Below are 16055 nucleotides of genomic sequence, written 5' to 3' on the forward strand. Positions count from 1 at the left end.
AAGGCTTTAAACACATAATTGTTTTTCGTTATTTGTCGGGGAAAGCTGACTTCGGTGCAACCTTTGAATCCGTATTAAAACACGTTCGAGGCTCATTCTTGAGTATGACGCCAATGATATCGAATATTATTTCCTGCTCCCGCTAAACTCCACACCGACCAGTGCAATTTTATTTCCCGGAGCGGAACGAGACGGAAGACTCACGATATCCTAAGGGATAAAGGGTGAAAAACGGAATGTATCCACGCATTTATATTTCGAGAGTCGATTGAAAAACTCTACGTCTCACGCGTTGAGATTAAAATCAGTGTTCGTCGCCTACCGGAGCGAGAGTTAAGAGGCGTCGTCGAAGACGCGTGGAAGGAAGGGAGAACAATGGGAGGATGGCGTACAAAGAAGTGACAAAGAAAAGGCGGGCCTCTCTCACTCCCAACCCTTCCTTCCTTCCTTCATCTTCCCATACGCCACAGGTCCCGTCCTCCATTTGAGGGAAGGAGGGGGTAGACGGGCGGAGGGGTGCGTTGGCAGGATTAGAAAGGGGTGGATCAGAGGAAGTTGGAAGAGAGGAGGGGAGAAGAAAAGAGAAAGGGAACGGGGCGAGAGGAACGGGGGGGGAGGGGAGGAGAAAGAAAAGACGGCCAGAAGGGAGTGAAGAAAAGAGAAGGATTGGCAGAGAGGGAGGAAAGAATGAATTCGAAACAAAAGGGTCGGCAGGAAGAGATTAATGCGGGAGGGGGTTGGAGTGGGGGGATTGACGGATGGGGGTAAGGGCGGCCTTAAGTACACGTAGGAGGGGAGGGTGGGGTGGGGAAAGAAGACGAAAAGTTTAATTAGTACGTACTTGGGTGCACGACGCGTGCGTTGATGAAGAGAATACTTAATATGGACACGATTAGACGGCCGTTTCCGCTTCACGTGTTTCATTATACGTCTCCGCGTTGCGATAGGAAAATTGGGGTACTGATCATTTCTCTTTTAAATAGGCTACCGGGGAAGACAGCGATGAATATAATAATTTGATGGATGGACTATTAATTTTACTAAGCGATTCTTTATTTGAGGTAAATAAGTGAAAAATGCCCCATTTAGTGAAGCAGGGTGGAGTAGAGCCTAAAAGAGTACCTTTAGTATTTAAACTTTAATCTTCAGTTTTATCTAAATCCGAGGCTTTTTGATGATTTGATGAAGCAAAAAAGTTTCTTATTTGTTGCAAATAAATTTATTATATAACCATCTTCATTTAAACACAATCATTTTTTAATTTCGCGCCTTTTATCAATTCACTTCTCATCGTGAAAACGTCTTATCCTAACACGACTTATTCTTATCTCACTCATCCCTACTACTTTGAGAATTTTGTTCCAGAACACTTCTTGAATCTGTTAACTATTCCACTTGCTCCAGTTTAGGAACTCCTTTTTTTATAATTAACTTTGAATTTCTCTGTCTCGAAAACTGCATACCCTTCGTTTTGTTTACATTTATTCTCTTCTCTATACGTACCGCACTGGCTTTGCAATGCAATCCTTGCACCCCTTTGGCTGACTGAAGAACTAGAGTTTGATTATCACAAAACTTGACAGATTTTATGAATTCCCCACTGCATTTAATGCCTCCAGTTCTTCCAATACCTCTTTAACCATTTCCTCCACATAAACGTTTAATAGCACAGGTGATAATGGGCACCTTTGTCCCGCCCCTTTCGAACACTTGAGAATCCCGACTCTCCATTCGCCCCATGATCTGACAAAGTCTTCCGTCCAAATTCCTCCGTTGAAAATGCTCTGAATTAGTCGATCAAAATTCTTTTTCCTATCTTTTCGTAAAACTTCCAGTAGTTTTGCGGGAGTGTTGCCTACTCCCACGACCTTGTTTAATTCAATTTTCTTAATCCCTTTCCATCTCGGTATCGAGTAACCCTGGACGTAAGCTATCTTCATCTACATCATACTATATTCTATTATTATGTCAAACCTGGCTGGTTTAATGTCTTTACGATACAGTTCTTCAATATATTCCTTCCATCTCTCTTTGATCTTTTCTGGTTCAGCTTATATTTATCCTGACTTATCATTGATTGTTTGCAACAATTTTCCCTTCTTCCATCCTGACGGGGATTTAACCTTGCTCAATAGTGCACCAATTCCACTCCAACATTCCATATCCTGGCCTATTCAATATCCTATGCCGGTCCCGGTGGCGGTGGGGTAACCTCCTCTCCTACCAATCCAGAGGTCGCGGGTTCGTGTCCCTACTAGGTGGTTTTTCCTCCGTCTATATGTAATATAATGTTAGGGTTATAAGTCTCAACCTCGCCCAATTATGTCGATGAAGGAGAATAAGTAAATATCTTCGCCTTGAACTTCCTACCACACTTCTTTTGCTCTATTTATTATCTGCCTCAGTTTATTCCTCATTACACTTCCTTTTACTTAACTTTGTATTTACATTCTTCCGTTCCTATATCCATTTATCTTTCTAGCCATATCGTCCGTAATCCATAGTTTCCTTTTCCCATTAATTGTTTTTATTGTTTCTTTCGATATCCAATCATTATTGTTCCGATGTTTCCTCTATTATACCAAGCTCCCTTTCCTCGTTCATAATTTTCCCTGAAGCCTGCTGATACCCTTTCCTTATCGCTCCTTAAAGTGAAATTTGGAGGCATTTAATGCAGGGACAGGACAGGTCTAAAGGGTTAGGAAAACACAAAAAATCCCCGAAAAGACGTGCACATTTACGTAAACGTACGCGAAAAACCTAATTCCCCACAAAATCTAATTTGACCCACTGTAAAAGCCCTCGGGTATTCTAAAAAGGAGGAACTAAAAAAAACCATGACAAATTTTAAGATTGTCTCCCACCTTGGGTACTTCTATCCATTCCCTAGTTAATGCGAGTAACAGCTGTTACTGTCTCTAATTATCATTGGAAAGAACTCACATCTAAATCTATTTATTCTACAGTCTAACTCTCTAATTTTCAATGAATTATCAAGTCTTCTATAGTAGTTAGTGAATTTTAACATGTAATAATAAACAAATTAGTCTGAAATTTAACTAAGAGATTCAGTGTCAAAATTAATATTCGTTTTTGGCCTTCCCCCAAATCTTTCAACAATTTTCTCACACTGCTTTCCGCGTCATAAACTACAATGATAAATCTCGCTGCTCAACGCTACACGCGGTCTGAATCTTTGATTAACCCGGCTTCATGAGGATCTCTGTTACTGGCTGCATATTCCAAGTGAGGTCTAATAAGCAAATAGTAAGATCGCACACTCACTTCCTCATCGCATTTCCGCAATTGCCTCTTGACGAAACCTAATTTTCGATTAGCTTCTCCACATATCTTACGTGACTTTACCGAGGATGTTCAAGTCATATAGCAGGCGCCAACATACCATGATAGATCATATCATGTATCTAAAATCAGGGAGATAGAGAGTAGAAAAGATAGATTTAAAGTGTCGTTTTTTCCTCGTCCATTAGGGATCAACATAGACATGACAGCAATCGCGAGGGAGAAAATTAATACTGGTGGTGTATACATTTTTTCGATATCCTGCACGCGTTTTAAATAGATTAGATTCCCTGGGACTCCTCTATTGGCACCCTCAGCTTCAAACGAGCCGTGTGATTTTTCTGTTACCAGATCTTCCGGGGAAATCATTACCGGAAAATGGAAAGGATCTGTCCCCCTACCAAGATGTGTGGATTTCGCACGCCGCCAGGCTTAGTGCTTTAGTAGGTGAACTCTATCATCACAAACTAAATTGACCTTAGAGTTCATTGCTGTGTTCATGGTATTTACGCTTTCATTTCCAGACGGCAATCCACTCCGGAAAATACAACAAAAGCGAAGAGGAGCATTATCATTAATTGCAACAAGAAGATCGAACTTTTGTTGTATGTCTGACCAATCCCTTGAAATACAAATTTAAAAACTGGAAGTACATTTTGAATTATAATATGATTTACGTTTACAATGATGTAGATGGCTTCACAGTTTTTTAGCTTTAATGCGATACAATCCATTTTGTTGCGTAAAATCTCATCAGGTTTTCCCCAGAGTGGGCAGAGTGCCAGCGGCCGAGGTTTCGATGACCGATTCCGTCATGGAGGTGTTGGCAGCTGACACCCTGACCACCCCGTTGGAAAACCTGAGGAAATTTCACCGCAATTCTGAACCGGGAATTTATTAAATCTCACAAATCAAAGAAACTGCGGGAGATACCGCGACAGTAACTTTTAACGGAGTCATCCGCTGATTCGCTTTACAATGCAACACATTCAAAATGTTAAATTTTACTAAATCTTATAATCTGTTTCACTGCTAATTTAGCAAAGATGAGGCAGGAAAATGATTATTTTAACCGTTCAAGTTTAATTTGTGATGAAAAAAATAGATACAGGAGCTGTGTGGTAGACAAACAATGCCAGTATGTTTAGACGTGCAGAGAAAATATGACGTGGAATACAACCAGGATTTATTTGTTTGCTATGTGATTTCGAGAATAGGTTGCATGGTCACGGACTAATACAATTTTCCCCTTCTTGTTTTCCAGTTCTGCATGACCTGTCTAAGTATGGTGGTGGCTATCATATAAGTGTTTGCTATTCATTTTTATTCCCTCCTTTCTTGGATGACCCGAGAATTTCTGTAGTGGGTGAAATTGACACTTCACTTGTTTAGAACTAAGTTTTCCACTAGCATATATATATATATATATATATATATATATATATATATATATATATATATATATATATATATATATATACATACACATATATGAATATGCACGTCTTTTCATGAATTTTAATGAATGTTTATCCCTTTACTTGACCCTTCAAATATTCCTCCTATCCCTTATCCCATTTTCCATTCCACCTTGCGATTGCACCCCCTTCCACACACTTTTTTGTCGGATCCCGGGGTGTTAAGGTAAATGTAGGTGTTTGACAGAGTGAGCCGTATACATATAATGAATACATTAGAGGAGGTAGGAGTAGATTGAAAAGGTGGGCGAATTACCCGAAACCTTAATGCCTCTAAAACTGAAGAGATGCGAGTGGAGAATGAAGATTCAGGTTGAGAAGTGTTAGGAAGCGGTGTAAAACATAATACTGGGAAGCTAATCGTCAAACGTGCTTTGTAAACGCATATTCGGAGAATAGGGCAAGATAGGAATGATAGGTGCTGGAGGAAATAACAAAAGATCGTGAAAAATGATACATTCAATGTAAGATTTGGTGCTTTCCCGGAGCACGATTACGGTGAACTCCTCGCCGGTTTTCCACCGGATGGTTAGGGTGTCAGATACCTAAATCAAATAATTCATCTAATTTGATGATGGTACGGATTTAGTGAGCCTGCCAGCAAAAGGTACGTAGTTATTGCTGAGTGGATTATGCAACCATTGTGATAGGTTTGGGTGGATCATCAATGAGAAAAAAATAATGTAAAGAGGTGAAAGAAATAAACTAGAAGAGATAGAAGATTTAACGTACCCAGGAAGAGTTCTAAACGAAGATGTTCCAACTACTAGTCGCAAAGAAATAAGACCTACGTTACGAAAAGAGGGGTTTAAAAGGAAGAAACATATAATGACAAGGACCTTGAGTAATAGTGTTAAGAAAAGATTGGGGAAAAACTTCATTACGGACGGTAGTTTTGTTTGGCTCGAGAAGTTTGTTGTTGGAGCAGGACGATAGGGTTGGATTGAAGGTTTTTGAGATAACGATGAGGAGAAAAAAGGAAGAGGTGAAATGGATGAAAAGAAAAGGAAAAATGTACTATGCATTGTTTAAGGGAAGACAAGAGAGTTTTTGGGAGAAAAGGAGGCAAAAAAAAGTGGATGGGGAGCATTTTGAATGACAATGGAATGTTGAAGGCTTATATAGAGGGGAGAGCGCTAAGAAGGCGAGGCAGGGGGAGGAATTGAGAAAAGACTGATTAAACAGAATGAAGGAGGGCAGAAATTATGCGGAATCGGAGGAGGTTTATTTCAGTCTGGGGTGTTGCGTTGTGCTGTGTTACGTTAGTGAGGCTTAGTGATACAGTGGTTGTTTCTGTGTCCATCCTAATCATACCTTAGGTATATAATTTACAATGATAATGGAGAGGGTTACGCATTCAAATTATATTCAAATCCTGTGTACACCCGGTTGAATTTTATTAAATATCCCTCCACATAGAATTAAGAACTCACATTTTCAATCTCGCGTCAACATAAACGGTTAAGTGAATGATAATTTAATCCGTTTAAACATCTCTTCATCTGAGTACGCGAGAAATATACTCGCATATCGTAGTAAACCTCTTTCTTGTCATTTATTTAATCTGCCAGGGGACAAAGCTGGTGCGGACAATGCAGAGGGGTATGAGGGGACGGAGTAAGGAAGGAGACAAGGGAAAAGGGTAGCGGTGATTATTGAGGGGAAGTGGGGATGCAGAGGCGAAAAGGAATGAAGGCGGGTGGCTGGTGAGGGGGATGCGGCAGATCGTCCATGACTCGCCTGGCTGGGGACCCATGAAAGGGTTGCAAGGATTTGTAAAAAGGCTCTGTGTCTCTTGGGGGGTCAGGCAAGAAATTAGAGGCGAGGGTTGAGGTAGGTGAACGAAAATATGACACACAATAAGCAAAACAAGCAGGGAAAGACAATAAAATGTCCCATTTGACAGAGCAGTCGAAGAATTGAATAACAGCAAGGCGCAAGGAGCTGACAAAATGAACGGAAAAAATCAGAGTGGCACTCGAAGGAAAAGCTGAGGATGCTCTATTTGGAACAATCAAAGACAGCTAAGAAAGTGGAAGATCAAGGAGGATTACGAGAAAAGTATAATTATAGCAATAAATAATAAAAAGACAACCGACATATTTGAGTAAATTCCAAGAAACTGCGGGAGATGACGCAACAGTAACTTTTAACGGAGTCACCCGCTAATATTCATTTCAATGCAACAATTTTAGAGTGTAAAAATCATTCTTCTAGACCGTTAGCGGATCACTCCGTTAAAAGTTACTATTGCGGCATCTCCCGCAGTTTCTTGGAATTCGTCCGAGGTAAAAACAGCCTAAGTGTTTAAAATTGTCTTCAACCTCGTGAACTGTGGCGCGTCGTGCACGACTACGAATGCCTGTGACATTGTATTTACGGTATTTCGTCACAACACCTTGTTCCTTTAAAGCCCCCAAAAATTTCAGAGTTTAAGAGGACGCCTCGATAGCTTAATTGGCTAAAGCAATCGGCCGGACCCGAGCCGGACCCGGACTCCTCGAATCCCGGCCAAGGCGAATGATTTTTACACTCTGAAATTGTTGAATTGAAACTTAGGGCCTTGAGCGTGGTTTCACATGAGTTCAAAATACTGACAAGAATAATCAGTCGAAGGACGGAACAAAAAAAAGTACTCACAGACACAAAAAACCACACGTAAACTCACAGAAGATTTAAAATTATCGCTAGATGCACAAATACCATTTTGAGAAGGAAGAATAGGAATTATTCCCATTCACCTATCTTGAGGTTTGGGTCCGGGAAATGTGACCGTGGCGTTGGCTGTCACTGGGATCGAATCATTGAGGGTAGGGAAAGGGTGGGCGAGTGGAGAAGGCCCAGGAAGAAGCGCGCGAAGCGATGAAAATGGGGAGGGATGAAGAGGACGCGTGAGGGGGGACGTGGGTCGCTCCGGTGCTCCCGGAGCTCACGGGAGGAAAACGAAGAATAACGAGAGAAAGATGGGAGCAGGTGGGAAACAAAAGACGATCAATGATTTCGCGATGGATGGAGTGCGCGTGGAGTGGGGGCGGAGAGAGGAAGGGTGCGCTCTCAAGTCTCCACGGGCTTGAGGGGGGGGGGGGAGGGAGACCGACATGGACTCCGCTCCGCCAATCAATCAGCCAAGCTTAAGACGAGAACGTTCGAGAAGTCGTGAGAGCTCATCTCCCTTCTCAACACTCTCGGTCATATATCGGAGTGTACGCTCTCTTCGCCTCGAAATGGAACAGGCATATTATGACCAACGAGCCTTTCACTTCGCACAAATGAACACATTATAATGATCACGACTAATACATGCCTACAATGGGATGCAGGGTAAGATTCGTTCATATTTAAGGATATGATGGATACACCTATTACGGTTGATTTTGCGCTGTATATGCATGATACATAAATCTACCACACAGCTCCTCAACGATATCCATCATTTCATCACAAAGGAAACTTGTACGGTTAAAAAAATACTTGTATCCTGTCTCGTATTTGCGAGATAAACAATGAAACAGATTGAACGAGATTTAATACAATTCAGCAATTTCAAAGTGTAAATATTATTCATCTCGACCGGGATGCGAATGAATTCTGGCAATAATTTAATTTTAAACGACCCAGTCCTTATACTCTTGGGACAAACCCCTAATCATTAAGTTCGTAATTTCACCATGAAAGGCATCTGGATGCTTTAAAGAAAACTTTACATACCTTTTTATAACAGTAAGTTACTAGAAAATGTTAAATCTTTGTCAGTTTGACAACTACCTCATCCGCTGAATAATATCAGATATGAAAAGGGATGGAGACGTGTATATTCAAACTTATTAAAAAGGCTTAATCTTTTGATTCCAGCAGGTGGTTGTATTCATTAAGGGTAACTTTGTATCCATGAAAGTGTTAAAGTATTGATTGAACAAAGGTATACCAAAAAAATCTACATTAAAATGTGTAATCAGCATCAATTATAAAGTAATAGTTACTCACTATGGAAATTAGTACGTGTTAAGGAACGATTAATGACCAAATTCGCTCAAGTGATCCCAGAGAAAAGTAACTAACCTATCCGTGGCTGGCTTCATAGATTTCAAGACGATTGGAATGACGATGCTCATGATACGATGCATGAATTGCATACAAGTACCTTACTTCCTCAGTCAGAAATCTGACTGGATTACTGCAGAAACGCGGTATCCGGAAAATCACACGATATTTCAAGTGTACGGGCTATCCAGAACCAAATAACAAAGCCTTGGCATTTGATTCTTGGCATGATTCTTTATGGTCAGTAGTTAGTAAACTTAAACCAGCATACTATGTGGATCGCAAAGTCATTCTTATCGAGTTTAAGTAAATGAGAGTCTTTTGAAGGAGGAATACCACCACCACCATGAAAGTATAACATTGTACTACAAAACATTATCCAGTTAATCAGAATTTTTTCCCTTTGAAACGAAAAATTACAAAACTATTCGAACAGAAGTCCGCTTAATGCAAAGTAGAACCTAGCGAATTAATTCAGAAAGGGTAGATCTTGGGAGGCATAACTACATATACCTGTATATGCCCTCTCATTTCAGATACACATCTCAGAGAGTAAACACACCCACCTGCTCTAGTTTTTCCTCTTTAAAGGTAATCTTAGCCTTTCTCCCTCTCATTTTCAATTCAAAAATTGGCAACTTCCCACAAAAAAATTAAATTTAATTTTATTTTGTGGAAAATTGCCAATTTTTTAATTAATCATGATATTCCACCATATCACGCCTGAGACTTCTCTTTTTATTTTTCTCTCTCGAAAACTGCATAACCTCAGTTAAACAGTTATCTGTATTTACATTTATTCTCATCCCATAACTATCGAACTAACCTTCCAATGCCCGCAGTAGAGTAAGCAACTCCTTGGCTGACTGACAAACCAAAGCCATCTGCAAATCTAACTGATTTTATGAATTCTTCACCGACTTTGATTCCTATCTCCAGTTCTTCCCATGCCTCTTTGACAATTTCCTCCTCATATACATGAAACAGCGCAGATGATAACCAACTGTCTGACTCTTCTTCCGAATAATTGCCCTCCGGACTCTCATACGCCACTCCTATCTGAGCAGTCTGAGACATACAAGTTGCGGATAAATCCCCAAGCCCCTCAATCCACTCTACGTATTTTCTGCAAGACCTTTATTGATTCCTCCTAATCCACGCTATCACACGCCTTTTTCAAAAATACTAAACAGATAAATACGCCCTGATTGTATTTTAAGATTTTTTATTCTCTAGATTGCGCCTCTCAGTTAGTGACCTCAATATTGCCATATGATCACGCGTGCCTCTCCCTTTTTTGACCCCAAACAGATCATTCCCTCAGTAATCCCCTTTGCTCTGCCCCCCATCCTCCTGTTTTTGATCCTGGGAATGACATCAGCTCTATGCGGAACCATAATTAGTGTTCTGTAGTTCTCACATCGAGTTTCATTTCCCTAATTTGGAATTAGAACTGATCTGAGTCTCTCATAAATGTTACGAATTATGCCTTAAAAACTACAAATTCCTCCAATCTTCTCCGATACCCGGTAGTAGCTCTGCCGGAACGTAGTCTACCCACAAGGTCTTTTGGATATCAATTCCCTTAATGCACTTTCTATCTCGCGATCCAGTAAGCCTGGATATATAGTAAGCTAACCCCATTTACGTCATACTCTCTTTTAATTACTAGCCTTGCTGGCCTAATATCTTTAAAATACATTTCTTATTTATATTCCTTCCATCCATCTTGGACCTTGTACGGTTCGGCTAATGTTTTCTTGACTTACCTTTGATTCTTTGCAACGATTTTCTCTTCTTACTTCATGATAGGGTTTTAACCGACACGTATAGCGCCATTTTCCATACTTAATCTTTTTGAATTCGACGCTACACTTTATGCGCACTAAATTGTGATAAGAGTCCGCATCCGCTCCCGAGTGACTGTGCAAATTAATCATGTAGTTCTTAAAGCTCTTAACCAAGATACAGTCTTACTGATAACTACCATAATCCTCGGGCATTTTCGATATATACCAACAATTTGTGGTGTCTGATCTAAGTGTTGGTGGTGATGAACCACTGTCGCCAACAGAACTCTATTGCTTTCTCCCCGCGGCCATTTCTTCCTAAACTGTAGTCCCCCACCCCACTATCATTTCTTTCTTCCTCTGCCATCGATTCCCAATTGCTAAGAAATGATTCTCTCCGGGAACATCCGCGGTCATGGCCTCTAACTGATCGTATAGCCTATCGACTTCTTCCTCATTATGATTTCTTTGCGGCATGTACAGGTACCTGTATGTATACCTGAACGATGACCAAGTTCGTTGGTTCTACTTTTATTACTATAAGAATTATTCCATCTACTGGTTTCTCTATGTTGAGTACATTTTTTCCTACCTTTTTTATCAATATTTTGGCAACCCCTAGCTGGCCCTCGTCATTTCCACTGTGTACTACTCCTCAAATCCCCGCCATCCCTCCATTTCACCTCGCGTAGATCTAAAACATCTATATTTACTCTTCCCTTTTCTCTCTCTATATTATTTTTTATTGTCATGTACTCAAAATTGTCCTAACATTCCATTTCTCCATTCGCAAGGATTTCGTGATATGACGACCGCGGAAGCCTTGCCTTCCCCGCTGCTGGGCACGACACACGGCTAACTAGACCCATTCCAGAAGTTCCAGGACTCATTTTCATTTCGGCGAAAATCATAAAAATCTTGGGATAACTAATAAAGGTGATTTCCCGTTGTCTTCTTAAATAGTGTTTTAAACGTGACACTATTTCTCAATGGCCGCTCGGATGGGGATAGAAGCCTTTACAGTCGCCTCACCGAGGAACAGACTCTACGCAAACTACCTTTCATCTGGCTCATAGCCTTCGACCTATCTACCAAGGGTGACCTCACCAGGAACAAATATCTTCTACCAGCAAAGTACTAGGGTTCATCAGAACACACTAGCCCTCCCAACACGTCAAGAAAAAAGAAGATGTTTGATTCATGAATAATGCAATTTAAACATTCCCTATATGTATAAATACAACGCAAGCAAAGAAAAAAACTACATGGACCGTGATTTAGTGAAACTTTTTAAAACGAACCGAAATGGGACGAAAAAAATTGCAAGCTTTTTGGGACCCTAACCGTTACTGAACCCTACCATTCGTGGTTCGACCCCTCGTTGGTTCAAAGGGGTCTACGGATCCCTCCCCCGTCCCTTGCGGAGTGGGGGGTCTCTCATAAGGGATGAAGGAGAGCTCGGTGGTTGGACAATGTGCACAGGGGGAGGAGCGGGCGAGGCGACGACGCGTAGAGGGATGAGGGGAAGAAGCCGCGACTACAATAAGGGCGAGGAGGGGAAATAAAAGTGCAGGGGTGGAGTGGGGGTGAAATGGAGAGTTCAAAGGGAGTCGCGCTGGTGCCTTTCTCTCCCTCTCTGCTCCCCCGACTGACGGAAGAATTAAGAGGGGCGGAGGAGATGTTCCTTCACCCCTCGGGGGCCGCCCGCTCCCTCCTGCCGATATTTCGCTCCTACGCCCGCGATTCCCTCCCTCCGATTGTTTCCAAAAATAGGGGGAGGGGAGGAGCGAGGATAGAGAATGGGTGGGGAGGTGGTGATCGGCTGGGGGAGGAGATGGGATGATGAGAATGACCAAAAGGGAGCGGGAACTCCGTCCTCTCGCCCCACAGCAACACATTTTTGTCTCTCGGCTTGTTCATGGGGTCGTATGAGGGAAAATATCTCCTTTCCGATGCCTCATCCCCAGCCCCAACTCCCTTGCCTCCCCCAATCGCCACAACCAGGAGCATTATCTCTCCCCTCCCTCGACACATTTCCCGCCGTCCCTTTCCGAGTCCCCCGAATATTACACGTCATGTGGAGTGTCGGCGTGGATCTCTGGCCGGAGTAGTGGGGTGCAAACCACCACCCGCTTCGCATCCTTCCCTAACCACCTCACCTGACCCCCGGTACCACTACCCTCCTCGCCCGTCAACCGCGCCCAGAATCCACCTCGGAAAGAGAGAGAGAGGGGGGGAGGGATTCCCAAGCGATGATTGTGAAGGCCCCCGGCGATCGTCTGGCCACCCAAGCTACCGTCCCCCAACGGCGCTCACTCTTGGAAAACTCGACCCCACCCCCTTTGTCACAACACACTAGACGCGTAGGCATAGGCTTCTCCAGGTGATTTACGATATTATAAATATAATATTATAAATATAATATAATATATAATATATATTTATATAATACTTGGACATCACATTAGAACACAAAAATAAACATAGAAAGCACGTAAAAAGACTCATTTGAGATGGTTTTGACTTTCGCCCTTCTCCAGGTAAGACCTTTCACGTGTTTTCTATAAATTTTTATGTTCTATTGTGCCGTCTAAGTGATATATACACACACAGAAGCACACACACACACATATATATATATATATATATATATATATATATATATATATATATATATATATATATATATATATATATATATTTATATATAGCTATACACACAGTAATCAACCGAAGGTCGGTTTGGTTAGTGATGGTAGAGGTCACCCAGTACTAAGCCCGAAGGCGTGTGAAATTCACACATCAGGGTATGGGGCCCAGTCCCTTCCCCTGTGCCTGCTATTGTTTCCCAGGAAGATCTGGTACCCAAAAAATCACTCAGATTGGTTGGAGCTGAGGATGTTGGAGCTGACCCCGGCCCTCCAGGTCAGTGGCCCAACGTCACAAAATATTTATTTAGGAGCTGTGTCCATCCAAAAACCAACCTTAACCGGTATATTACCTAATAATAATAATATACATATGTTTGTATATATATATATATATATATATATATATATATACACACACACACATATATAAACATATATTCATTCATTCATTTCGATATAGAGATAAGGATAAGACATAGGAACACATACAGGTATGAAAGACAAACCCAAGGTAGTTGTGAAAAGTCAACTTGACCGGGACTTGAACCGCAACCTTTTGACTTGTCTCCATTGATTAAGCGTTCGAGGAAACGAATTTACATCTAACATCCAATGGTGGTTTGTGCAAGCAAGTGGTCCGATTATATGTCCAAGGTTTGCCCTCGAGAGCTGTTTCACCCATCATTTGAGGAATAGACAAACGCACAAGAGGAAAGGATAGTAGGGAAAGCAATCATACTATGTCACACAGATCTTTTAAAGTATGTTTAAAAACATGCAGAGCCAGGAGAAAGAAATTGTATGATGTAGTGGCGCAATATAAATGATATATTTTCCCAATATATATATGCCCTATTATCCATGTGTAAAGGTTAGAGAGCAGGTCAACTGGTGCCCATTCAATTGAAAAGTATCCACAGGGGTTTCTCCAATACAAATTGCGATTGTGACGACGGAAAGAGTAATGAAAGGTTAAACACACCAATCGTATACGACCAGGCAAAAATAATATCTGAAATAGTTGGAAGCTAGAAGTAACAACAGGGAAAAATGTGCAACGATGATGCTATTTCAATAGTAGTAATGAACTGCCGAAGTTTAAAAAAACGAAATAAATGTAATATACCATTTGAACTGGCAGATATCCTATTGAAGTATATACAAGGAATAATGGGCACCAAGAGCTGGCTGTCGCAACACATCGCAGACCAGGGGATTAAATCTCTTTAGAATTAATAAAGGGGATTGAGAAAATAGGTGTGGAGGAGTTATGTTCACAGCTATAGTCACGATAATCACGAATGCAGAACTGAATCCTCATCCAACCGTAAGATGGAAAGCGTTTTGTCTCCATACAAAGCTTCAGGTCAATAAGAACCTACATTAGTGCTCGCTGTAGACTTCCTGATTCCGAAGATATATCAATTTTAGAACCAGAAGGAAAAGTCGTTATATTATATTCCCATCACCGCATTTATATTCGGAGGGGATTTCAATCTTCCAATCCATAATTTCAATCCGTATATTGTAAAAACAGTAGTTTTATTAGAGTAGGTATGGACCAGGAGTCATGCGAGTCACTGTTTTGTATTTTTATATCACACTTATTAAGCCAGTTAATGCGGACACCAATAAGAGGAAATAATATACTTGATCTATTAGCAACAAATTCATCCGAAGACTTAAAAAAGCTTAAATTTAGCAACACTGGAAGGACTGGCCACAGGATACGTACATAAGATTACGTATATCCTACCGTAACCAAAAAGGATTACGGAACAGCAATCACGCAAAACTCAATGAATCTTCTTAGTCATGATAAACTGAAATGAGGGAAATAAATGTATAAGTGAAAGTTGTATTTTTAGATATACTCGTAGATAAAGCCTTCGACAAGGTTCTTACGAAAAATTGATAAAAACTAAGATACTATGGGAAAATAAGAAAGTGATGAACCAGATTAAGGGTCTTCTCCCCCAAACGTTAACAAAAATTAGTCGCCGAAAGTTGAGTTCATTAATAGCAGACCTAACTTAAGGAATGGCAGAGGGAATTGTCATAAGGTCCCTCTTCTCCTTGCTATCCATTTGATCTAAGTTCTCACGTTAGCAGCAATCTTATGCTTTTTTGCAGATGACACAAGGAATCATAGAGAAATAAGAAAACTGGCAAATAATAATCCACTCTCGGACGATTTGGAGCAGATATTACAGTGTTTTGTAAATGGTGGTTAGAATTGAATATTAGAAAATACACAGCGCTGAAGGTTTGGAATAACAGAATACATAAACAAGACGACTAATAGAATATGTGGAACCGAGTTATGCATTTAAAAATACGTTAATTACTTCACTGACCTTAAAGCTTTCATGGGATAAACAAATTAGAATAATATGCAGGTTAGCCTTAATGGCTAGATTTTATTAGAGAGGTTAAATGAAAGGTGTAATAAAAAAAAAAGACCGGACTGATTTTATTCTGCGCAAACCGTTCAACGGATCGACACGAGACACAGTACGCCATCTAGCGACACATCTGACGACTAAAACGAGAGGTGTTGCGTTTGTTTGCCTCGAGTCTTTACGCAGCAGCAGCGGTACGTGTCCTGTTCGTCGCCGCGTGCAACGGCAGCAATGAAGGAGCGTACGTTTCAAGTAATACAGTACTTCAATGATGAAAGTGACGATTCGCACAATTTCAAGTATCTATTTTTTGGTTCTTGCAAAGGACAGAAATCATTATTCCTTTCCAATAGTTGTCATGACGGGAAAACTTCGACACTTTAATTTTCA

Source organism: Hetaerina americana, unplaced genomic scaffold (assembly GCF_022747635.1).
Source record: "Hetaerina americana unplaced genomic scaffold, ioHetAmer1.1.p SCAF_2, whole genome shotgun sequence".
NCBI classification, from domain to species: domain Eukaryota; kingdom Metazoa; phylum Arthropoda; class Insecta; order Odonata; family Calopterygidae; genus Hetaerina; species Hetaerina americana.